Source organism: Macaca thibetana, chromosome 10, assembly GCF_024542745.1.
Source record: "Macaca thibetana thibetana isolate TM-01 chromosome 10, ASM2454274v1, whole genome shotgun sequence".
Taxonomy (NCBI): domain Eukaryota; kingdom Metazoa; phylum Chordata; class Mammalia; order Primates; family Cercopithecidae; genus Macaca; species Macaca thibetana.
The window spans coordinates 48,767,553-48,790,965 of NC_065587.1; the positions used below are offsets into that span (position 1 = coordinate 48,767,553).

Here is a 23,413-nt window from a genome sequence, read left to right on the forward strand (position 1 = left end):
GGCCACATTGAAGAGTAAAGTCTGAAACTCACAGTTTAAATGAAGCCAGGAAAGAAAATAAACCCTTTAGCACTAGGCAGGATGGAGAGGGTTTTAGCCAGGCCCTTGAAGTACTCCATTTACAGGATCTTACTGTGCTGGGAGAAATAGTGACCCAGCTCTCAGGAATATAGACAGTTTGAGCTGGAACAGTTTTTAGACATTACCTAGGGCAACTAAGGTTCCGTAAAACAAGAACCGTAAGATTTGTTTTGTTTTGTTTTGTTTTTTATAAAACAGGGTCAGGCACAGTGGCTCACACCTGTAATCCCAGCACTTTGAGAGGCCGAGGTGGTCGGATCACAAGGTCAGGAGGTTGAGATCAACCTAGCCAACAGGTGAAACCCTGTCTCTACTAAAAATACAAAAATTAGCTGGGTGTGGTGGCGCATGCCTGTAATCCCAGCTAGTTGGGAGGCTGAGGCAGGAGAATTGCTAGAACCAGGGAGTCAGAGGGTGCTGCAGTGAGCCGAGATGGTGCCACTGCACTCCAGCCTGACAACAGAGCAAGACTATGTCTCAAAAAAAAAAACAAAAAAACAAAAAAAAAAAACAAGATTTTACTCTGTTACCAAGGTTGGAGTGCAGTGGTGGTGGTGCAGTCATAGCTCACTGCAGCCTTGACCTGCCCTCAAGTGATCATCCTGCCTCAGCCTCCCGCATAGCTGAGATTACAGGCACACACCACCATGCTCAGCTAACTTTTCAATTTTCAGTAGAGACAAGTTCTTGCTATATTGCCCAGGCTGGTCTTGAGCTCCTGGGCTCAAGTGATCCTCCAGCCTCAGCCTCCAAAAGTGCTGGGATTATAGGCATGAGCCACCACACCCAGTCCACCATGAGATGTTTCTAAGAGTACAAGAGCCCAGCAATGAGTAACAAAATCTTTAAATCCACCTATCAAGAAAGACATTCCCTTTTCAATTCATCTTTCCCATTACATCGATGAAGGAGTCTCTGTTTGACGTTACTAGTTCTTTAACACTTCATTTTGAAACAATAGGCCTTAGGTCAGCGGCCACGCTGCCCAGCTAGAATTTTCCTTATAGATCAGGAGTCAGCAAATACTTCCCACAAAGGGCCAGAGAGAGACGATTTCAGACTCTGCATGCCACATGGTCTCTGTCACAATCAAAGGCAAAGGCAGCCATTGACAAAAAGTCCTAAAGTTTATAGACAAAATGTCATAAAGTATGAGTGCGGTTGTGTTGCAATACACCTTTACTTATGGGTACTGAAAGTTTAAATATTCTTCACGTATCATGAAATACTATTCTTCCTTTGATTTTTTTCCCAACCATTTAAAAATGAAAACATCTTTCTTAGCTTGGGAACAGCACAAAAACAGGCGGCAAGCTGGATCTGGCCACGGCCATAATTTGTAGACTCTGTTGTAGAGTAGGGTGGTGGCCACAGAAGAGAAGTCCACTGTGCTCATCACCAGCTTGGACTCTGCAATTCCAGCTCCTCAGTTTATCACTTCTGTGACTCCAGAGAGTTACTTTGCTTCTTTGAGCCTCAGCCTTCCCCTCTGTAAAGTGGGAATAATAACAGCACCTACCTCAGCAGGTTGTTATGAGCCTGAAGTGAGTTAATCCACATTAAGTGTTTAGAACATGACATGGTATGCAGTGTTAAATCGATATTAGCTCTTGTTATTGTTTATTTTTACTTTTACTTTCTCGTTAGAGCAAGCGATACTGATTTTTCAACCATGGTGATAATATAGTTTCTTTTTTACCTAAACTTATTTAGGTAAAAAGTCAATTTAAAGGGAAATATCATTTGAATGTATATAGTCTTATGCAAATAGGGCAAAAATTATAAATGGGACACTCAAATGACTGAAGGTTCAGAAATACTTTGCTAGTTCCTCATCTTCACTATACAAGGCTGAGAAATAAATATTAAAGATCAGACAGAGTCTTCATATAAAAAGAGAATTAGGCCAGGTGCAGTGGCTCACACCTGTCATCTCAGCCCTTTGAGAGGCCAAGGCAGGTGGATTGCCTGAGCTCAGGAGTTCGAGACCACCCTGGGCAACACGGTGAGACCCCGTCTCTACTAAAATACAAAAAATCAGCCAAGCATGGTGGTGGGCATCTGTAATCCCAGCTACTCAGGAGGCTGAGAATTGCTTGATCCCTGGAGGCAGAAGTTGCAGTGAGCTGAGATGGCATCATTGCACTCTAGCTTGGGCTACAGAGTGAGACTCTGTTTCAAAAAAATTTTTTTAATAAAATAAATTAATTTAAAAAATAAAAGAGAATTCGAGTGCATTTCATTGTCTGTGACTTTTAACTGTTAGAGTCATGTGTATAGATTGTCTTCCTGCCCCTCCTACACCATGAGCTCATAGAGGGAAGGGACACATGGCTTCTGAACCCCTAACCCTCAGAATGTGGAACATAGCACACAGACAGTGACCACTGATATTTGTTTTTTGAATTGAGGCAAGGTGGACTATTCCATCTCAACTAAGAACTAAAAATAAAATCCTAAGGCCCCCAACCAACTGAATAGACCCCCCTTGGCCAAGAGAACCTCAGAGAAACTGTAAAAACTGAGTTCCAGGCCATCACGGGACAGGAGGTCAGACCCACCCTGTTATAAACCCCTTCCCTTTTGTGGCTTGAACACAATAACTGACCAACGTTAATGTGAACATAGAGATCATAAGACTGATCGAATGGACTCTTTGTGGCAATAAGGTACCAAATTATAAACAGGATCTAAGGCCAAGCCAAGCAAGGGTTAAGTGACACAACCCCATCCTTAAAGAAACTACTGTAGTCATGTTCTAATGACTCTTAAGGTTTCTCTAGCATCTGAACAAGCACTGACCTCAAGATCGGCAACACTAAACAACTTCAACTCACGCCATATGCTGACTAACTGCCCCCCTGTTCCGCAAGCCACAGCTTCAGCTTTGACTGGACAGAGGCTGATTTCAGTACTTCCTCCTGATAAGAGACCACCAGCTGTAAACAGGTTCTGGCCGGTTTATAGAGGCTGCACACTGAGTGCCTTCAAGGCCCTACTTTACCTTTCGACCTACACGGCCTAACTAGAATGCATTTAAACACTGTCTCCTTCCCAAAGAGAACATAAGGCACACATAACACACACGTTCGTTCATACATACATCAGAACCCCTTTCATGAATATTCATAGCTCCTCCTGTAACTTGTTGAATATGTCTACTTGGCCAACCCATCCATGAATTCCTGTCTCATCTTTCCCTCCCTCAAAGTACCTGCTAATGGCCGGCCTCTTCCAGAGGCAATGTTTTCCAGTCTGGCAGAATGGCCACCTTCCAGGCTATAATCCTTTATAAGAAATAGTCTCCTTTCTAAATTTATAAATTTGTGATTTTTTTTTTCTGTTGACACAATGCATATGAACCTTCAAGTTACTTCCAGCCTCCCAAAAGACCAGGAGTCCGATTTTTTTATTCATTCATTTCGCAAACACTTAAGATCCCCAACCAGGAGCAAGCTATGCTCAGAGAACCCTGAGAAAAGCAGTAAATAACCTAACCATTGCTCCTGGTCTTTGATGGTTGGCTCTGAATTATCTGATCACGCATTCCTAACTTTAAAAACTGCTAAACACTCGCCTTTAATATGTATCAATTATTAATATGTATTCAGCATTATTTATTGTTATGGTATTATATAATAATTATGTTATTATATAGTCATAATTTTTTTTTTTTTTGGAGACAGAGTCTCACTCTGTCACCCAGGCTGGAGTGCAGTGGCATGATCTCAGCTCACTGAAACCTCCGCCTCTTGGGTTCAAGCAATTCTCCTGTCTCAGTCTCCTGAGTAGCTGGAATTACAGGGACCTACCACCACACCCGGCTAATTTTTGTATTTTTAGTAGAGATGGGGTTTCGCCATGTTGGCCAGGATGGTCTTGAACTCCTGACCTCCAAGTGACCTGCCCAGCTCAGCTTCCCAAAGTGCTGGAATTACAGGTATGAGCCACTGCGCCCAGCCATGTAGTCATAATTACACATAATAATATATTTTATTATAAGATATAAAATATAATTATAAAATATAGTATCTGTTTTTATAATTAACAAAGTACTATTTATTAATTAGGAATAAAAAGGAAGAAATGACCATAGCTCCTGAGCTGCCCCTGGTGTGATGAACCAGGAGCAGCTCAGAAGCAATGATCATTCCTTTTTATTCCTAATTAATACTTGAATTATTAATTATATATGTATTTACTTATAAATTGCTTGTGGATACCACTTTTTTTCTTTTTTTTCTTGAGACAGAGTCTCTCTCTGAAGCTCAGGCTGGAGTGCAATGGCATGATCTCGGCTCACTGCAACCTCCGCCTCCTGGGTTCAAGCGATTCTCCTGCCTCAGCCTCCCAAGTAGCTGGGATTACAGGTGCCCACCACCGCGCCTGGCTAATTTTTGTATTTTTAGTAGAGATGGGGTTTCACCATGTTGGCCAGGCTGGTCTTGAACTCTTGACCTCAAGTGATCCACTTGCCTCGGCCTCCCAAAGTACTAGAATTACAGGCGTGAGCCACCACACCTGGCCATGGATACCACTTTTCCAGTCTATCCCACACATTATAAAACAGGCAAAAGACTGTGAAACCAAAGTTATAAAGTCCCCAGCACTGCTACTTTCTTTCCACGCACCCCACTTTGAAGAGGACCCTGGGTGTGGCGGAGGCCAAGCTCACACCTGCACACAGTCATAATGCAGGGGTAAGCCCGTGGTCAAAGTGTGACTGTGTTTGCTGGATGGGGAAGATGGCCAAGGTTGGGGACATCTGTGACAGACCTGAAGCTGAGCTGGAGCTGAGATGGAAGTAGATTTTCGGAGGCAGAAAGTCCAGAAGGAACAGTCCCTCCCAAGCAGGGTCCCCGTGGTTCCAAGCTCTCTTCCTCCTGCCACCTTCATAGCTTGGGAATGGGAGGGAGGAAGGGAGAGGCAGGGAGAGCTGGCGAGTTTGAGATGCCCTTTATCTGGCACATTATCTTAGCATGGCCAGAATAACTCCCACATCATGACATTGGCCATGGGGTTTTTCTTGTTTCCCTCTCTGTGTTCAAGGAAGGCTGCACATCGCGGCAAAACTTCCCGCTGTCTTTCTGGCAAGGAGCCCAGCTTCATCATCACCAAGCGCTGCCCTTTGGTGCCCGTGCAGAACACGACAATAAAGCCTGACAGTGGGATCAGGATTTTGCAGACCCTCGACAGCAGGTCTGTGGAGCTTGGGAGCCTTCCAGAGGCCCTGCCTGTTACAGAAGCTGGGCACACAGCTCCATAGATATTTGTCTAGTGAATGAATGCAGGCACAGAAGAGTGAATGGAGGAATATTTGCTCAAGTCCTAGCTCCACTATTTTCAGAACAAAACCACTAATAGAAGGAGGAGCTAGATTGCATTATTTCCAATTCTTACAACTGCACAGCAGAAATTATTTTGGCCCTGTGAATATTGGGACTGAGAGGAGAGAGGACTCCCAGCATCCCACCTGCTAGGAAAGGGGCAGAGCTGCTGCGAGGCCCCAGGTAGCCTGACCCTGAGCCAGCTTCTCATCCCCTTTGCCAATGGCTTCAATGTGGAGACTGAAGGGGATGCCACTGGCTAGGTCAACCCAATCATCTCACTGTCATATATCACCCCCATACATCTGCTATCTGTTTACCCACGAGCTACTGGAATACCTCCAGCTACGGGCCTCCCATTTTTACCTTTGAATAACTAGGAGATTCTTCTTAATTTGGAGCTGACATTGGTTTCCCTGTGACGCCGTCTATGGAGTCCGTCTTTGGGAGTTTTAGAAAACAAGTCTACTCGCTTTCCCTGCTACCCACGGAGGGGGTCCACAGAGTGTTGTTCTGGATTCCCGTCATAACTCAAAGGGAAACTTTCACAAGGTCCAGAGCCCTTGATGTCCTGCAAATGAAAGAGGAGGATGTCCTTAAGTTCCTTGCAGCAGGAACCCACTTACATGGCACCAACCTTGACTTCCAAATGGAACAGCACATCTGTAAGAGGAAAAGTGGCGGCATCTACGTCATGAATCTAAAGAGGACCTGGGAGAAGCTTCTGCTGGTGGCTCGCACCATCGTGGCCATAGAAAACCCTGCTGATGCCAGTGTCATATCCTCCAGGAGCACTGGCCAGAGGGCCGTGCGGAAGTGTGCTGCTGCCACTGGAGCCACTCCTATTGCTGGCCACTTCACTCCTGGAACCTTCACTAGCCAGATCTAGGCAACCTTCCCAGATCCACGGGTTCTTGTGGTTACTGATTGCAGGGCCAGCGACCAGTATCTCACAGAGGCATCTTATGTTACAACCTACCTACCATTGCTCTGTGTCACACAGATTCTCCACCGTGCCATGTGGACATTGCCATCCCATGCAACAAGAAGCTCACTCAGTGGGCTTGATGTGGATACTGGCCCAGGAAATTCTGCCCATGCAGCGGCTCAGTTGCCTGCAAACAGCAGTGGGAGGTCATGCCTGATCTCTACTTCTACAGAGATCCTGAAGAGATTGAAAAAGAAGAGCAGGCTGCTGCTGAAAAGGCTGTGACAAGGAGGAATTTCAGGGTGAATGGACACTGCTCCGGCCCCTGAGTTCACTGCTACTCAGCCTGAGGTTGCAGACTGGTCTGACGGCATGCAGGTGCCCTCTGTGCCTATTCAGCAGTTCCCTACCCAAGACTGGAGTGCTCAGCCTGCCACGGAAGACTGGTCTGCCACTCCCCCTGCTCAGGCCACTGAATGGGTAGGACCAACCACTGAATGGCCTTACACTGTTCTTGCACAGGCTCTGAAGCAACATGGAAAGAAGGTTGACAGAAAATAAACACCAGTTTCTAAAAATGGTTTTAAAAAGAAAAAGAAAACAAGTCCACTCTTTTAGATATGCGGATTAATGTGTGTGTGTGTGTGTGTGTGTGTGTGTGTGTGTGTGTGTGTGTGTGTGTGTGTTTAGAGAGGTAGATAATGCTAGCATTCAATATTGATAGAATGTTTATATATTATTAAGATTTATTGCATGCTTATCATGTGCCAAGTACTTTACAGAAATTATCCCACTTAATCCTCACAATACAACTGTGAAGTAGGTATCCTCAGACCCCCTTCTTCGGATAAGGACACCAAAGTTCAGAGAGCTTGCACCACCTGCCCAGAGCCCCACAGACAATTCCTGTCTGAGCAGAAGCTACACTCAGGCCTACAGTAACCCCAGCACCCTCCTTTCAGCTGCCATGCCACCCTCTTGCAGGCCTTACTAGCCTGGTCTCTTGCCTCTAAAGACAGTCCATTTGTGTTATTCAAGTTATCACTTTCCCTTTAAAAAATGTTAGAAAGCATGGGATTTATCCATAACCCCATCACCCAAAGATAACTATTGTTAATATTTCCATGCATTTTTCACATCTAGATACAGATAGTTTGGGTTGTTTTTTTTTTTAACAAAAATGAGCTCATACTATACATGTTATTTTGTAACCTATATTTTCTACCCAATTATTTACCTGGAACATCTTTCCATAACAACACATAAAAGCCAGCATCATTTTATGACTGCCTGGAATTTCATTCTATGGATATACCAAAATATATTTAACTACTCACCTCTCATTGCACATTTAATTTTCTCCAAATACAAATCCCCCAACACATATCCTGGCACATAGATCTTTGTCGTATATCCCACTATTTCGTAGGTTATTGCCTATAAGGAAAATTGTTTGAGTCCAAGGTTATGCCCACTCAAAGGTGTTGCTGCAGAATCCTGATACTCCTCATCAGTGTAGGAGAGGGCTTGTCTCTCCACCCTCTAGCCCACAGAGCTGTCATCTTTTTTAATCTTGGCCAACCTAAACATTATAATAAAATGGCCGGGCGCAGTGGCTCACGCCTGTAATCCCAGCACTTTGGGAGGCTGAGGTGGGCGGATCACGAGATCAGGAGATCAAGACCATCCTGGCTAACACGGTGAAACCCTGTCTCTAGTAAAAATGCAAACAATTAGCCAGGCGTGGTGGCGGGCACCTGTAGTCCCAGCTGCCTGGGAGGCTGAGGCAGGAGAATGGTGTGAACCCGGGGGGCGGAGCTTGCAGTGAGCCGAGATGGCACCACTGCACTCCAGCCTGGGCGACAGAGCAAGAACCCATCTCAAAAAAAAAAAAAAAAAAAAAAAAAAAAAAAAAAATTTAATAAAATGTCCAGGGAAAATTATAATAAAATGACATCTTGTTTTCATGCACTTAGCTTTTATTACCAGTGAGGTTGAATTTATTCCAATATCAGACAGTTTCAGTCCATCTTAGACATAGTACATCAATTACTATGGTGTCCCTAAGAGCACAAAATACCCCAGGTGGGATTCGGACCAGCATAGATTTCAGAGGCATCTGCCCAGCGGGTCTCAGCCAAGTGGTTAAGGGTCCTCACAGGGTGCTGCCAGCCACCAGGGCCTAAAATGTGCTCAGGCTCCAGCCGTGGAACAAGACTGTCTGGTTAACAGCACATGTGGCCCAGCCATCCCAGTGTGGCATTTACAGCTCTCTGGTTTCTGTCAATGCTGCCCCTGCTAAACTATGTGGCTGTCCAGTCTGCACTAAGTGCAAAGCTGGCTCCTGTGCCGGCACCCACGCCCACAGGAAAGGCTGCCTTGATTTGAACCTCTATTTAGGGCCTGCAGAGAGGGGTGCCTGTGTGTAAACACACTTGTGGCTTTTTGTTCTCCTTCCTGCTGATTATTTTAAAGCTAGGAGTTAAGTAAGATTCAGCTTAGCGATCGATTCACTCACGAGGCTGCCTAATCTGTTGCTTTTTATAAACTCAGGAAATTCTTCTCATTGATGGGTCTCAGTGTTGAGGGTGTGACAGACCAGCCCCCTCCCATGATGCTGTGCATGCCTGGAGGAGGGGATGTGGTGTGGTGAGCTCAGCTGTGTCCCGATAACCAGCATCCCTCCTCCTTTCTCAGGGGAACTGCAGCTCTATTTTTCTTGCCCAAGTCCGTCCACGACCCGCTTCCTATGCCCCACCTCCAGCCTGTGGAACAGGCAGAGTTCCAGACCTGGGTTCAAGTTCCCCACTGCCAGGTGTCAGATATGTTACTTATCTTCTCAGAGCCTCAGTTTGCTCATCAGTAAAATGGGGATGATAATAATACCTACCTCATAATGTGGTTGTGAAGATAAAACAAGAGTACCTCCACACACGTAATCTTGGAAATGACAGCATGTAGAGCTGATTTCGTTTTTATTTTACAAATACTGATTGAATGGCCAGTTTCATTCCACTGTAATCACGCTTCAAATATAAGCGAGGCATAGGAAAACTTACAGAGAAATTATAATTATCTGATCTGGCTGCCCCCACAGGCCTTTCTGTGGCCTCGGATATGGGCCCTGATGCAAGATACATGATCACTATTATTTGCTGACTTGAATTGAGCGAAGGTGGTCAAAGCCAGTGTTTATGAACCATTGAGTTCCTTTCAGCTCACAATAGCTCAGTGGTGCATGACTCAGTGGCTGCAGCATGTCTTTCATTCACTCATTCAGGAAGCATTGATGAGCCCAGATGTCAAGTCTTGTGCTGGGGAAGGCCCAAGAGGAGCAATAAAGGGCCCTGTTGTTGAGCTGTTTGTCATCCAGAGGAGAACAAACACCCACACATACTACTACTGTCCAAAGCCAGTGGCCAGAACATATACGATGATACACTCTGACCTGCAGCCTCTGCAGCAGTCAGCCCAAAACGGTCAGGACTTGGCTGATGACTGCCAGCTTCCCAAATCAACCCTTGGATTCCCTTTCACAGTCCTCTCATAGAGCACATGCCTCCATAGAGGTATCACTGCTAATGGTGAGATCGCGAGGCAAATCCAGAGGAGACGCTCCAACCACTGAGCTATGCTGCCTGGCCTGGGAGGAATGAAGAAAGAGAAGACGGAAAATGAAAGGAGAGAAGGAGAAACCTAAGTCCTAAACACAGAATGACTCATTCTCTCCCACAAAGGTTATGAACAAGCCACATCTTCCTCATTCTAGCCTGTCAAGCTTTGGTGTATTTGAATCACCTAGGAGGCTCGTTAAACACTTGGATCCTGGGACCCACCCTTAGAGGTCCTGAAACCAACAGTCTGGGTTGGGGCCTGGGAATCTGCAATTTTACTCTAAGTTCTCAAAGTCCTTGAACCTCAAAGCAAGGTCTTCAAACAGCATCTCGGCTATCAACTGCGATAGCTCTGCACCTGCCAATGCAGACTCCCAGGCCCGCCCTTCAACCTATTAAATCGGATTGTGTACTTAAACAAGATCTCTAGGTGTTTTATATTTACATTAAAGTTTGAGAAGCCCTGCTTTTGGCGATTCTCATTTAAGACGTCCAAATACCACTTGGAGCATAATAAATAATACTAACAATGAACTAAGCAGTGTTTGGAGTGTTTAATGCTTAATAATTCATTTATGAGTCAAAAGAATCCTATGAGGTAGAGTCTATTATTATCCCATTTTATAGGTGGGGAAAACAAGGCACAGAAAGCTGAAGTAACTTGCCAAAGTCTCAAAGCTGGCACGTGTGAAGGATGAGGTTGAAACCCAAGCTGACCAGCACCTGCCGCTCCCATTTGCCTGCTGAATTCACCTGGAAATTGACAAGCCCTGCATCATCCTGGCTGCCCTCCTGGGCCCTGACTTCTCAAACAAGGCGATCAGCAGCTCCGCAAAATCAACAAGAGCTGCACTGCTCTAGGATGTCCTGTGGCCAAATAACACATGCAAATTACATTGATTCTCCGGGAAGAAAATGGCTATGTGGGTCTGGGCAAAGTTATTACATTGTTAAACTCAACCAGTTTAGAAAAAAAAGTTGTGCATACAGAAAGACATGCTAGGGGCTCAAATGAGCCCTACAATTAAATCAATTCATTGCCTCAAATCTGCACTGAATATTATTAGGTTGGTGCAAAAGTAATTGCAGGAAGAAAAGCTAGGGAAAAGAAACAAGAAAATTGCAAGGAAGAGAAAATATATTTACTATTCATCAGAGGAAGTGGATCATTAAAAACATCTTTACCCTGTCTTCATGTTGAACAGGCTGACTAGGAGAAAAGGGAAGGGTTGGTCCTGCTGTCTGAGCAGTGGCAGAGGCAGAGGAGGCGGAAGGGAAGGCAGGTGAGGCAGGCACACTGAGTGTAACTTCGGTTAAAAAAACTCCTTGTACAAGTGGACCTATGCAGTGACTTAACATATTCCATAAGGTTCTGGGGCAAAGATGATGGCAAAGCAGGTAAAGAGCCACTTGTAGTGTCTTCCACCCGGAAGGACTTGTTTGGAGACTTTTGTGCCCTCTGCCATCTGGACTAAAACTATTTTATAAAACCAAGCTATGTTCTCTGAACTTAAGATGTCAAAACATTAAGAAAACCTGTACAGCAGAACTGATTGCTTCAGTGTGCCTCACCTCTGCTGTAAGCACCCTTCTCTCTGGGACGTTGCTTGTATGTGGTGGCTCTGTTCTCCCACCATTGCTGCAACTGAGTTATTGGGTAGTTATGTTCCCAAGTGAGATCAGGCAAGGCTGGAAAAGGCAAACTCAGCAGTGGAAAGCATCGGGGCTTTCTGATGGATTTTTAAGGATATGAGGACTTCAGAACCTTGGAAGTTTTTTGGTTTTGTTTTGTTTTTCCAGTTCCGTGAAACACGAAAGACAAGGGCAATCAACGGAGATGGCACACATGCAACCAGGAACAGAAGGGACCGAGTCCCAAGGCTAGAAAAGGATCTCCCCTTGATCAAAAAGGATTCTGTGTTTATACATTTCAGCAGAGAGCCAGCTCCACTTCCAAAAGACAGAGAGTGACAAAATGGGCCTCTGAGCAGCCCTGGGCCTACCCATCAAGGCTGAAATCCATTTGTCTTGGGTTTTGGCAAAAGCAGCGGCCAGGCAGCCAGAAACACAAGCCAGAAGACCGTGCTTTGAGACAGGCCTCAGAGGGGCCAACTGAGCTCTAGCGCAATGTTTAATAAAAGATAAAGAGTTCATTGCAGGACTATTTATAACAGCAACAAAAACTTGATCAGCATAAGATTGACTAAGTACATTTGTGTATATCTGTACCGTGAAAATTAGATTTTCAAGGAATATCTAACAACTTAGAGAAATGTTTATTCAGTTGACACTTGAACCATGCAGGAGTTAGAGGCACTGATTCCCAGGCAGTCAAAAATTTTCAGAGAGCTCTGGACTTCCCCAAAACTTAACAGCCTACTACTGACTAAAACCTTACTAATAATAGTCAAGTAATACATATTTTTGTATGTTGTGTGTGTTATATGCTGTATTCTTACAATAAAGTAAGATAGAGAAAAGAAACTTAAGAAAATCATGAGGAAGAGAAAATATATTTACTCTTCATCAAATGGAAGTGGATCACTATGAAGATGTGTGTCCTCTCTTCATGTTGAACAGGCTGGCGAGGAGGAGAAAAGGGGGAGGCTGGTCTTGCTGTCTTGCGGGTGGCAGACGCAGAAGATGGGGAGGAGGTGGAAGGGAAGGCAGGCAAGGCAGGCATGCTGGGTGTCACTTGTACTGAAAAAACTCCTTCTGTAAGTGGACCCACACAGTTCAAACCCATGTTGTTCAAAGGTCAACTGTCATATAATATTAAGTGGAAAAAAAAAAAAAAAGCAGGACCCACAGCACAAAACAAACTTTTCTGTACAGAGATAGATAGATAGATAGATAGATAGATAGATAGATAGATAGATAGATAGATAGATAGATAGATAGATAGATAGATAGATAGATAGATACATATACATAGATAGATAGATAGATAGATAGATAGATACATAGATAGAGATAGATAGATAGATAGATAGATAGATAGATAGATAGATAGATAGATAGATAGATAGATAGATAGATAGATACATAGATAGATAGATAGATAGATAGATAGATAGATACATAGATAGATAGATAGATACATAGATAGATAGATAGATAGATATATATAGATAGATACATACATACATAGATAGATAGATAGATAGATACATATACATAGATAGATAGATAGATAGATAGATAGATAGATAGATAGATAGATAGATAGATAGATAGATAGATAGATAGATACATACATACATACATAGATAGATAGATAGATAGATAGATAGATAGATAGATAGATAGATATAGATAGATAGATAGATAGATAGATAGATAGATAGATAGATAGATAGACATACATACATACATACAGACAGACAGATAGATAGATAGATAGATAGATAGATAGATAGATAGAGATAGATAGATAGGGATATAATTGTTTTTGTTTTTGTTTTTTGAGACGGAGTTTCATTCTTGTTGCCCAGGCTGAAGTGCAATGGCACGATCTTGGTTCACCACAACATCCGCCTCCCAGGTTCAAGTGATTCTCCTGTCTCAGCCTCCCGAGTAGTTGGAATGACAGGCATGTGCCACAATGCCTGGCTAATTTTGAATTTTTAGTAGAGATGGGGCTCCTCCATGTTGGTCAGGCTGATATCAAACTCCTGACCTCAGGTAATCTGCCTGCCTCAGCCTCTCAAAGTGCTGGGATTACAGGCGTGAGCCACCGCGCCCGGCCAGATATAGATATATTTTTAAGGAAAAACCTGGAAGAGTAATCACCAAATGTTAAAAATGTGAGTAGATTTTCTTTCTCATATCTGCATTTTCTGATTTTCCATAATATACATACATTCTTCTTACAGACAGGATAAAAGGAATTTATAATTCTTATTATAAACCAAAAATACATTGCTGATATTGTTTCCTGATACAGTAAATACAGTAAAAGTTACTATTTATCGAGCACTTAGTATGTACTTTAGATAGATGATTTTATTTTTATTTATTTTTATTTTAGATAGATGATTTTTATTTTCTTGTGGTTACAATAACCGCAGGAAACAGGTACTATTATTATCTGTATTTGCTTATGGGAAAAGAAGCATTTACCATTGGAAAGTTAAATGTCTTGCCTGCAGCTCAGTTACCACATAAGGGACAGAGCTGGGTTCCAAGGAGGATGTCTGTGGTGTGTTAATGTCCATGCTATTAACTCTGAAGTAGCCCCAGAAAGTGAGACCCAGGTAGGATTGCCAGATAAACTACAGGACACTCAGGTAAATTTGAATTTCAGGTACACAACCAGTAATTTTTTTAAACTGTATCATGCAATGTTATTCATTGTGTAACTACATTTCTAATTTAGGCATCCTGTTGGTTGGTTGGTTGGTTTTTTTAATTAGAGAAATGACTTATTTTGCAAATTGCTATAGGAAGGGGTTGAAAGCAATGTAGCGGTCCAGCAGTTTTAGGAAAAGTCAGGTTCAGGCCCCAAAGTTCTTTCTTTTTTTTCTTTTTTCTGAGACAGAGTTTCACTCTTGTCGCCCAGGCTGGAGGGCAATGGCATGATCTCAACTCACTGCAACTTCCACCTTCCGGGTTCAAATGATTCTGCCGTCTCAGCCTCTCAAGTAGCTGGGATTACAGGCATGTGCCACCACACCCAGCTAATTTTATATTTTTAGTAGAGATAGGGTTTTTCCATTTTGGTCAGGCTGGTCTCGAACTCCCGACCTCAAGTGATCTGCTCACCTCAGCCTCCCAAAGTGCTGGGATTACAGGTGTGAGCCACCATGCCCGGCCTCTTTCAGTAAGATCTGGGAACAGTGAGCCCCCCAACAGGCAGAGAGAAAATCTATGTCTTGGATTCCCTTTTGTTACACCCTCCTATGAAGGAAAGGGAGCTTTTGCTAATACAAATTGGATGCCTGGAGCAGACAGCCCCTTAAAAGTGAGGGATGCTTGTGATTGGAAGACTCCACCAAGCAATATTGCTGAGCACTTGAAAGCCACACTTCAGGCATGCCCACACTGGGTGGTAACAGATTTTGAGTCTCCTCTATGAAGTGACTTGTCTGGCTTTGCTGTCAGTAGTCAGAGTAAGAAGTGATTCACAGCCCCCGTCCTCAAGTCCTAGCCCCAGTCCTGGGGCTCACTGTGACAACCACACATCCAAACTTAAACCATTTGACTGGTCTATTAGGATCATCCAGGGAGTTTTAAAAAAATACTGACACCTGGGCCCACTCCCAAAAATTCTGATTTATTTGGCTGGCTGGTGGTGGGAAGTGTGGGTATTTTACAGCAACTCCCCAAGTAATTCTAATGCCCAGGTGAGGGTTAAACATCACTGCACTGAACCAACCACAATAAACCAGGTGCTAGGATACCCATAAAAGGGGAAAATGTCACATACATCTGTCAAACTGAAATACCAAAGTCAACCTCACTGGGTTGCTAAAAGGATTAAATGAGCGGCTCAGTACCTGCTCTGCACAGAAAATACTTGACGAGCGTTATTTCTTTCCCAGAATCAAACACACTCACTGACATTTATTGAGCCTTTTTCTTCACCCAGACTTATGTTATCTCATTTAGTCCTCAAAACAGTTCTATAAAGTAGAGATCATCATTGTCCCCATTTGTAAGATGAGAAAACGGAGTCAAACAAAGGTGACCTCATTCTCAAGGTCATCAGCTAATCATAGTGGAGCCAGGACTTGAACCCAGGCCCTTTGACTCGGAACCGCACGTTCTCAGTCCCTTCCATGTATTGTCTTCTTGCTGACAGAGCCCTCTAGGGCAGAGGAAGCCACCTACACGCCACCTCCCAGCCTTTGCCCTGGCCATTCCTTTGCCCTGAATGGCAATCTCTTCTCTGCCTCTGCAAATTAGAACCTGCCGAGGAAACACCCCGGTCCTTCTGGGCTCTTGCAGACCTCACGGTGAGTGCTTGGTCATCCATTCATTTATTCTTTCTCTGACTAAGCAGACACCTATTGAGCACCTACTGTGTGCCAGACACGGTGCTAGACACTGGATGTAAACACTAGGGAGTCTTGCTGAGGCTTGCCATTCCAGGATGGCAAAATAAACAAAACAAACAAATGTATAACTGCACATTGCAGAGATTGCTCTAAAGGGAACCGGGAGCTTTAACCTGACCCTGAGCACAGAAAACCACAGGGTGGTTTTAAGCGGAGGGCTGGTGTGACCACATTTGTTTTTCTGGCTGCTGTAAGGAGGATGGATTGGCTGGGGGGTGAGGGTAGAGGCAAGGACGCCAGAGAGGAGGCTAAAGGAGGAATCCAGGTGAGACCGGAAGAGGCCTGGCTCATTGTGGGGGTGGCCTGAGGAAGAGGATGGACACCTTCCAGAGAAGAAGCTTGCTGCCAGTTGGATGGGGGAGTTGGCAGGGGGGTTATTGCCACTTGCTCTGGCCCTCATGACAGACATTCTGTGCACTTTGTACCGTGACTTATTTCATGACTGTATACATTGCCTCTGGAGTAATGTTCTAAATATTTAACCATCAGTGTCATGAGGGAGAAGCAAGTATTGACTAAATCAGAACAAACTGTGACTCCAGCTTTGGGCAGCATTCCCTGCTGGGCTAGGCATTAACCCTTTAGTTGCTGGACATCAGTGAGGTCCAAGGCATCCCAGGTGAACAGCGTGGGTGGAGGCAGAGGACTCCGAGGGTTTAGAATGACGCTATTTGTTAGCAATATTAAAACCAAACAGCACATGCTCCCTCAGGATGCCTCCCCACTCGATTTTAAGCTTCTAGGAAGCAAGGCTAGACTTAAGAAAATCAATTAGCTAGAAATTTGTCCAACAGGTATCCCATCCCTTGCAAAGACCTGGACTTCCCTGGGAAGATGTCCAGGCTGACATTTCAATTTTGCATTTCTGTGAAGAGATACAGAGTCCTCCAGAATCAACCCCGAGCCTACGAGGGCTACATGTTCTGTGAGCCCAGGCCTCGGGAAGAGAACATGTTATCTGCGGGGGATTGCTGCTGGCAGCCCTGGAGAGACTGTTCCGTGCTAGGGCGCACTGCCTCAAGGATGCGCGGATCTTGGCAGACAGTCCTGGGGAGCCCAGCCAGGAGGACACAGCGGGCGGCAGAGGGAGCTGAGCCACTCCTCCCCAGGGAGTGTCCTGAACTTTGTCATGTTGAAGTTCTGACATTTTTAACGGTGGAAAGAAATTTTAAAAGATCCTGATTAAGAACAAAGCAGCAAAGAAATCTATGTGAGTGAGCACAGTTTGTTCTGGAAGGCTCTCCCTTTGCACATTCAGGTTCTCGTTCTCCACCTGCAAAGGGGGTAGATTTGCTTTTGCGCTCTTTGTACTTTACAAGGATGATCTGAAGATGGATAAGGGCCTATTAATAGCCATCATGTTAATGGTTCCCTCCCTTCTTCCTCGCCTTCCCTCATTTCCTTCCAGAGATGTTCTACTGATTTAGATAATGGAACATGCAGGCACATTGTGGAGTCTGAACTCTTCTAGTAGCCTCGTTATTATCTCCCTTCATCCTGACATCCTGGAGGTGGGGCTGTTACTGTCATCTTATGGAGGCTCAGAGAGGAGTATGACCAGCTGTGGCCATGCTGCTGGTGAGAGGCAGATCTGGAAATGGAACCCAGACCTCTCTGACTCCCCAGACCAAGTTTTGGGTTGGCTATAGATTGTCCCTAGCACCCCCTCCCATGGGGAAGTCCATTTTAAAAAGGAAGATGCCCTAGAATTTTAAACCATGGTTAGTCTAAACTGCTTAGAAACAAAGCATGGAAGAAAGAAGGCATGAAGGCTGGACATGCATCAGCCTGGTATTGAATCCCCTTTTTCCACTCACCAGCTGTGTGACCTCAGGCAGAGTGTTGAACCTCTCTGCTCTCAATGCCTATTGAAGGGACAAGGATGCTCTGGCGTTGAAGGCCATAGAAAGACAGTCCCATAGCCGAAAGGTTTCAGAAAAACGGAAAAGCCCAGTGGCTGACGTGAAGAAACTGCAACAGCTTTGGTCAGCCCTGGAGTCCAGCCTAGTTTGGTAGCCTAGTAGCTGTGGGGCTTTGGACAAGGTGCATAACCACTCTGCGCCTGTTTCCTCATCTGTAAAATGGGGACAATCACAGCCCTTGCTGCAAAGGGTCAGCATAAGAATGAAATGTGATCATTCACACCAAATCCTGCCATTAGGCTGGTCCTGCGTGTCCATCCTCAAGGATGAAATAAGGTCTAGGCTGCCTGCAAAGGCCTCCAAGCATTTTGGCCAGTACAGCAAGCTCTCATGTCCTCATGTCCACAGCCATGAGGACACGAGACAGTGGCGCCTCTGGTCCCTGACCTTGAGTGGTGGTTAAGAGCATGGAGTTGGAGCTAGATGTTCAATTCCAACTCCGGCTCTGCTGCCTTCTGGCCCATGACCTTGGGCAAGTAATTAGCTTCTCTGTGCCTTAGTTTTCCCAGTCATAATATTAGTACATACCTCCCAGGGTTGCTGTCAGAGGTAAACAAATGTGTGTATGTAAATGCCTTGGAATAGTGCCTGGCATATAGGAAATTCCACTGAGGTCTTTCCTGGTATTATTTTTCTCCTCACTTCACATGTTGGTAATCTCCAAAAGAACCAGCTATCTCTGCCGTGGGAAGATGCTTTCTGGACCACCTGACATTGCCACTAATGACCCAGAACACCAGCTGGATCTGAAATATCCATCTCCTCTCACCCCTCAGAGCCACCGCAAGCTTGAACTGTAACCTACCGGGTTCCGGAGAGGGCACACCTCCCTCCAGTAGGAGTCCCTGGCTCCGTGTCACTGGTTCTAAGAGGCTTCTTCCAAAGGCTACATTTCTTCTCATAACTATCCCATCGCGGGCTCTCCAGGCCTGCCTGTTATATATAAATACACTTAACTTTTATGGGGTATGCAGTGCTGTCAGCATAAACCATCTCCTCTGTCCCACAGGACTAGGGGAAGGGCTGAAACATGGAGAATGTGCACATGTGACAACACCAGGACAGACTCTGGGACCCAGATGATTAGAACCTACACCACAAGGTATCACCCTAGAGACGTAAAACATCACTGAAGTCTTTCAGTCTCCCCCACTGCATGTGTGCAATTTGGACGTGATCCTCCCAGCCTGGATCAGCGCATCCCATCCCTCTCTCTCATCCTCCCAGCCTGGATCAGCGCATCCCATCCCTCTCTCTCATCCTCCCAGCCTGGATCAGCGCATCCCATCCCTCTCTCTCATCCTCCCAGCATCCCATCCCATCTCTCTCTCATCCTCCCAGCCTGGATCAGCGTATCCCATCTCTCTCTCTCTCATCCTCCCAGCCTGGATCAGCGCATCCCATCCCTCTCTGGATCAGCGCATCCCATCCCTCTCTCTCATCCTCCCAGCCTGGATCAGCGCATCCCTCCCTCTCTCTCATCCTCCCAGCCTGGATCAGCGCATCCCATCCCTCTCTCTCATCAGCTGGATCAGCGCATCCCATCCCTCTCTCTCATCCTCCCAGCCTGGATCCCAGCTCTCATCCTCCCCCATCAGCGCATCCCATCTCTCTCTCATCCTCCCAGCCTGGATTCTCCTCATCCCTCCTCTCTCATCCACCACTGTGCATTATCAGCCACCACTCAGACCACTGGGGAGGCCTCCTGGCTCCCAGTCCTGCTTCTGTTCTGGCACCTCCTTCACTGTGCTGCCCACAAGCCGCACGGGTGATACAGTACAGCAGAACCCCACTGGTCACCGCCCTGCTCCAGAGGCTCCTGAGGCCCTTAGAGCTGCTCTTAGAGCCAGCCTGGCAGGGCCTTCCCAGTCATCTGACTCTGTCTTTCCATCTTAATGGGTAACTTGATCTCAGTCATCAATGGTTAGATGCAGGTGTTTTGTTTCTGGTTTGCAGATGAAGTAGCAACTAAAGCCATCAGCTCATTCATTCATTGATTCATTCAGTCAACAAATACTCATTGAGGGCCCACTATGTGTCAGGCTGTGTCCCCGATGCTCAGGGGACAGTGGTTAGCAAGACAAAGTCCCTGGCCGGGGCCAGTTGCAAAGCCGTAGGGAGATGCAGAAGAACAGCAGCCGGGCCTCAAGAGGGCCGGAGCTCGCTTTAAGGCTCTGCTGTGGCTGTCTGGAAACTCTTAACTGTTTTTAGACAAGGGCCCTGATTTTCACCCTGCACTGGGTCCCACAAATTGTATAGCTGCTCTGTCCCTGCCCTCAGGGAGCTCACATTCTACTGGGAGACAACAGACACTCAGTGAATCTGAAATGTCAAGCCCCAGAGGAGAAGTGCTGTGAAGAAAGTGAACCAAGGTGGTGGGTGCCAACCAGTGAGGGTGGCCTGGCCAAGGCTGTCAGGGAAGGCTTCCCTGAGCGGGTGCCTAGAGGGAGCCAGGCAGCCACACAGCCACACAGCCACGCAGTGGTGGGAGGTGGGTGGGGAGAACCTTCCAGGCAGGGGGAGAAGAGCAAGGGCTGAGTCCCTAGGGCAGGAGGGTGTTTGCTAAGCTGAAGAGACAGGGAGGAGTCGGTGTGGCTGCAGCCTGGAGAGTGAGTGAGAAGGCACTGACCTAAGCAGAGCAGGGGGCCATTCAGTGCAGCTTGAGGGGAGGATCCAGAACCCCTACCCACCAGTTCATGGTCGGACCTTGCCCAGATTCACTGCAAGACCTAAGGCTGGTCCTGAAACCCAGATTCTCCCTAACAGGATCTCTGCAATGAGAAGGGCTGGCTGGACAATGTTCAACGATGGCCCTGGGGGGTTTCTCTTGTCCACATGCCATGGATACAATGCTGGGGTGGAGGGGACAGTCACCACATCTTCCCTGCTGGGGTTGAGGGGTTCCTGGTTCCCCAGCACAGCCCTCAGGTTTCAGGGAGCTTGCCTACTCTTTCTGAGAATCTGCTACAACTTTTTGCAGACCCCAAATGTGAGTTCCAGCCACATCGTTCCCGCTACTTCTCTCATCCAAGAACATGTTTCTGTTACCGCCTTGTCCTTACACTGCTGTGTTGTTACTACTTCACCGTCAGGAACTGGATTCGGACTTTTTCTTAAACGTTCTTATTTTAAAAGGAAACATTGTATCATTGCTATGTAATACTTGCCATAAATAGAAAGTAACCGTGAAATAAACATTTTGCAATATCCTTGTTGTCAAATTCTAGCTAGATACCATCCTAGCCTCAGGCATGCTCTGTCTTTGTTTAAAATGGAAATCTGCAAGTGCTAGAAATGGCTTAAAGGGGCTAAGGGCTCCAGAAGCAAACAGAGACTTTCTCCTAAGTATACAGAAAGTCTGAGAGAGAATGAAAAGGACCATTTCACCCTGTGACTCAATTTTGGTTAATATCATGTATGAGTACATCTTAGAATTATCTTCCTAACAAAACAAAACCTAAACCCAAACCAACCTTTGAAACAAAGCCCAAGCCTGTCTGACTTAAGGAAAGACAAGAGGCTGTAAAGAAGTGAACGGTGAGTTCACCGAGACTCCGGGAGGGCCAGAGACTCAGGGGCAGGGCTCAAAGCATCCTGCAGAACTGTCCCAGGGAAGGTTCCTGGAAGCTCGTGCTGGGCACAGGTGTCACCACCACCATCAGGACTGCTCACCGGCCTCTGACAGCAGAGCTGCTGCCATTGCCACCACCCCTAGAAATAGAATACAGCTGCTGCAACCCCTCACTACCAGTGTGCTCCCAACTTCTTTCGGAGACAATTGTCTTGATTTGTTGCCCAGACTGGAGTGCAGTGATGTAATCATGGCTCACTGCAGCCTGGATCTCCTGTGCTCAATGAATCCTCCCACCTCAGCTTCCCAAGTAGCTGGGACTACAGGCGTGAGCCATCACTCCGGGCTAATTTTTGTGTTTTCTGTAGAAACAGGGTTTTGCCATGTTGCCCAGGCTCCACCTTCTTTATGTTACTAGCTTCTAATTCAAAATTTAAGTGCTTCATCTGATTGGCAGGATGGGGGTCATGTGACTGTCCTCTAGCTGCAAAGCTGGCTGGGAAAATGAGTGACATTTTCAGCTTCTATCATGAGAGGTGGATTTTTGTCTCAAAAGATGGGAGATTCCCCAGGCATGGGAAGGGAGGTTGAATACCCAAATGTCAACAAAAGAATGAGAGATGACCGTTACACAAAGAGAGCACAGCAAGCCCAGTCACCATCCTTTGGAAGGCAAAAAAAAATCTCTATGAGGTTGGCCCTTGGCTAGAGTCTGGGAACTCAGATTTCATGAGGGTCCTACCCACCGTTAACTGATAAGAATGGCTTCTGTGCCTAAAATACCTATACAAAGAATAGCATTTGTGCTGAACGCCTGGGCTCCCTCTGGGAGTCTGGAATTTTGGTACCTGCCTGGCAAAGGCTGCCACGTGATCAGCCTCCAATAAAAATCCCAGGCCCCGAGTCTCTAGTGAGTTTCCCTGATGGACAACATCTCACATGTGCTGTCACAGCTCGTTGCTGGGGAATTAGGTATCCTGTGTGATGCAGCGGGAGAGACTCTTGGAAGCTTGTGTTTGGTTTCCGCCTTCACCTATTAGCCTCTTCCTTTGCTGATTTCACTTGGTGTCTTTTCGTCATAAGTCACAGCCAGGAGGATAACTGTATGCTGAGGCCTGGTGAGGCTTCCTACCGAACCGTCAATCCTGAGGGTGGTCTTGGGGCTCCTCCAGCATGCCATCAGTGTGACAGCCTTTGAGAAAACACCCACTCAGCCTCACTCAGCAGCTCTCAGAGAGGAGGAAAGTCCAGACACTCTTGGGATTTGTAACTTCTAAACAGTGACGATGACTCTTCAAGGCATGTTTGTGAACTGGGTAAGGCAAGTCTGGATAGCCCTGTTCCCAGAGGGGGAAACTGAGGCTCAAAGAGCAGAGCGGCCTGCCCAAGACTCCAGGTCCAGTAAGCTGAGAGTGGAGATGAGAGCCTGAGCGGTTCAGACTCCTAACCCAAGGCGCCTGCACTGGGTCACTTCCCGAAAGCGCTCTCCAACCTTATGAAGCCTACATAGGATTCATCCCGCCAGTTGAGGGCTTCATATTGTACAAGATCATTCCAGGCAACCAGAGCTTTATTTGTTTGTTGTTTGTTTGTTTGTTTATGAGACAAATCCTCATCCCTGTCCTAATCCCTGGGACCTGTCAAAATTACCTTGTAAAGAGTGGATATTACCTTATATGGTAAAATAAGTGATTAATTTAAGGATTTTGAGTGGAGGTGCTTATCCTGCATTATCTGGGTGGGTCCTATATCCAATGACAGGTGTCCTTATTAGAGTGAGGCAGGCAGGCTGGGTGCAGTAACTCATCCCTGTAATCCCAGCACTTTGGAAGGTCAAGGCGGGAGGATTGCTTGAGGCCAGGAATTTAAGACCAACCTGGGTGAGACTCCCATCTCTACAAAAAATTAAAA

The 23,413-nt window shown here is 45.9% G+C and overlaps 1 long non-coding RNA gene across 1 annotated transcript in view; it reads right to left on the minus strand.

Annotated features, from left to right (window-relative positions):
• The window catches only part of LOC126964406 (uncharacterized), a 32,926-nt gene that overhangs the window by 4,703 nt on the left and 4,810 nt on the right, over positions 1-23,413 (minus strand). Inside the window, exon 3 of the long non-coding RNA XR_007729364.1 lies at positions 5,775-5,979. This is a non-coding gene — a long non-coding RNA (uncharacterized LOC126964406). The remainder of the gene's footprint in view (positions 1-5,774; positions 5,980-23,413) is intronic.